This window comes from Ostrea edulis, chromosome 5 (genome assembly GCF_947568905.1).
Source record: "Ostrea edulis chromosome 5, xbOstEdul1.1, whole genome shotgun sequence".
Lineage (NCBI taxonomy): Eukaryota > Metazoa > Mollusca > Bivalvia > Ostreida > Ostreidae > Ostrea > Ostrea edulis.
The window spans coordinates 21,941,905-21,945,245 of NC_079168.1; positions in this window are offsets into that span (position 1 = coordinate 21,941,905).

Sequence of the window (3,341 nt, forward strand, 5' to 3'; positions counted from 1 at the left end):
TTTTTAGATATAAGGCCAACGTTTTTGACGTTTCGTTAACCAAGATAAATCACTGTCGCAGTTTAGCATTACTGACATTTATATGAGTCGTTCTTTAATCAATAAACCATGTTCCTATGTGGAATGATGAACAGTACAATATTTTCATAGGTGCATTCATTTCAACAACCCTTTTACAAATGGCATTATTTAGCTCACTGTATTTTTCTGACATGGCTGCAGAATCTTTAATAGATTTCATCAGTTCATTTGTCTTTGGTTGATAATTCGAGTGTTTAGCTTTGCCTAAATATCATATGACAGTTGCTACCTGAGTTTTGATGTTTACTTTTGAGAAGTCAAACTGTATAACAGTCATTTTCCTCCCTTGACCTATTTTTATTACATGCAAGGTGAAGATAACGAACAGTGATCGATCTCATAACTCCTACAAGCAATACAAAATAGAAAGTTGGGCAAACACGGACCCCTGGACACACCAGAGGTGGGATCAGGTGCCTAGGAGGAGTAAGCATCCCCTGTTGACCGGTCACACCCGCCGTGAGCCCCATATCCTGATTAGGTAAACGGAGTTATCCGCAGTCAAATCAGTGTGCCAAGAACGGCTTAACAATCGGTATGAAACACGTCAGACAGCATTTGACCCAATGCGAGGTTGTATTGACGAACTAGATCGTTATAACGACCATAGAATTTGCGAAATGCTGACTTCAATCGAGACTGTTGAAATTCCTGTACCATCAACTTGTTTGTCAGTAGCTTACCTCGATTTAAAAACTGACTATACCCAGAACAAGCTCTTGCATATCGAATCAGTTGAGATATATAAACACCATATGCAGGTGATAATGGAATATTGTTACATAAATGTGGGAAGTTGACGATGGAGAAGCTGAAATCATCCCGTTTGTCATACAGTTGACAATGCTGTGCATTTGTGCCCCTTTCCTTGTAGTATTTGTTTAGCTTTTCGTCAGCCACATTACGGTTCGAAAACCCTGTGTACACAGGAACAGGTTAGTGTAATCAAACGGAACTACAGTGATCTCGGAATAAATTACTTTTCTTTAAGTCGTAACTTGCAAATATTGAAAGTTATGATGAAAATTACTAATATTTTTTAAAATATATGTATCACATTTATAACCCCCCCCCCCCCCCCCCCAAGAAAACGACCCCCCAAAAAATAAAAAGGAAAAAAAAATAGATTGGGAAAATATGGGACTTGAACTCGGAATGTGTGCTTTAAGTGTAAGTTTACCGAACACTTTTTTTTTTTTTTTTTAGTTTACCGAACACTTAAACCACTAGGCCACCCAGGCATGTAAGTTTAAAGGTTTAACGTTTGACAGGCTGCTAAATCTCAAGGTAAATTTTGAGAACGATTTTTTCAGATTTTAGCCATTTTCAACCAGAGGGCCACCTTAAACCAAATTTCTTCAAATGGACTTATGTACAGTCATATTCAATTAAAACAATTTCAGTGTTTTATTTCTGGTTTAGGGTGGCCTTTAGCAACAGTTTGCAATTTCTTAGGCCCATTACGTTACATCTAATCTACTATATACTCTATATAATCACGATGATGTTTATGCCTATCAAATAAAGATAATATCAACATATAGATATCTTTATTGAGTAATTTGGGTGGACACAAGTATAAACTGACATTGTAGAGCAGAATATTTGTAAAAAAAAAATGATATTCAAGAAAAAAGTATTTATAAAGGCGAAATTACATACCAAGTGCGCTATACTCCTTTAATATGCTAACGTGCTCAAACTACTTTTCACTTTTCACACTTTGTCCGCCATCTTTGAACTAGACCGCTAGTACGTGATAGAATAGTTAGTAATTTTCTACTAGACTCATTCACGGCAAACTAAAGCACGTTAGAGTGAACTAATATAGTTTTACTTTGTGACTATAGTTTGCAATCAAACTCCACCTTTCTTAGGGTCCACGCACAGACAATTGCATCGCTTGGGATCGAATTTACTATTAAAGAGTAAAGGTATAGAACTGTATATATAGGGTACCCAAGTTAGCCGATGTAAAAACAATAAACCAATTAATATAAAATTCTACTTTGTGTTCTAATATATTCATATATAATCAATCTACATTACTACCAAAGTTCATCCCGAAAATCCGTATACTTTCCAAGATATGCAGAAATGAATTTGGAAAAATGTTTATTTTTGGTCGACTTTTAGCTGGGCCCTGGCACTCTACGACTAGACAGAATGTTTGAGCATTGCAACAAACTATTACATACAATGTGCAGCATTAGATATCATTTGTAAAATAATTTTCTTACCCCAATTCATAAAATGAAGTCCGTAATAGCTCCAAGTGACTGAAAATTTTAAAACCGTCTGTATTTTCAATATCCCAGCCATTACGGTAGTTACGACTAATTACCCAAAAGGGATGAAAGGACCCATAGCGATTTAGAGACTCAAATACTATTATTTATCAATATTGATTCTTTATAGTACATAAATTATGCTAATAACAAGTCTTTATAAATATACAAATGTCTTATTATGTCAATTTTTATCTAAACCAATTCATCACAGGTGTTTGACGATTTATAATAATGATGTTCATGTGGGTAGTTAGTGGCACCGATGAAAATGACTGTGATAAGTGAAAGTACAGAGGTTTTATATATGATAGTACTATTAACATATCAAAACAAAATGTTCAATAATTTGCTGCAATTGCCAAGTAAAAGAAAGAATAAAATATTGGAAGTTTGGAACACTTTTCTAAACAATTATAAATGCATGCGTTACTAGTATTTAAGATGGGGATTTCCTAATGAAATATTTTTCATGAAATGGAAAAATGAAAATGTTTTATAGTAATCCATATTGTTGTTCGATTTAGTTTGATCCTTATTGTAACAATGATATATAACGTAATGGGACTGTTAAATTAATGAAATGAACGCATTTTGTAGTGATATACATCTTATGCATTCAAAACGTTTGCTGGAATAAATTACAAACTCGTTTTGATATGTGAAGAGTGTACCTATTTATTAAATGACATCTAAGAAGAAGAGTATTTGGTTTTTCCTCAACACAATGTCACCACACAGTACCACGCAGAGAAACATTAAAAACCATTAACACAACAGAATTGTCATTCCTGTAATAAGATGTTAGAAATATGTCTTATCATTTTATCTCGATTAAATGTAATTGTATTTCTCGACAGTCTCAAGAATGTTCTCAAATAATTCGAAAACAATTCTAAATCATTTGATAAATTCTCACATATTTGCCTCATAACATTCCAATGTTTTCAGATGATTCCGAAGGTATTTGCA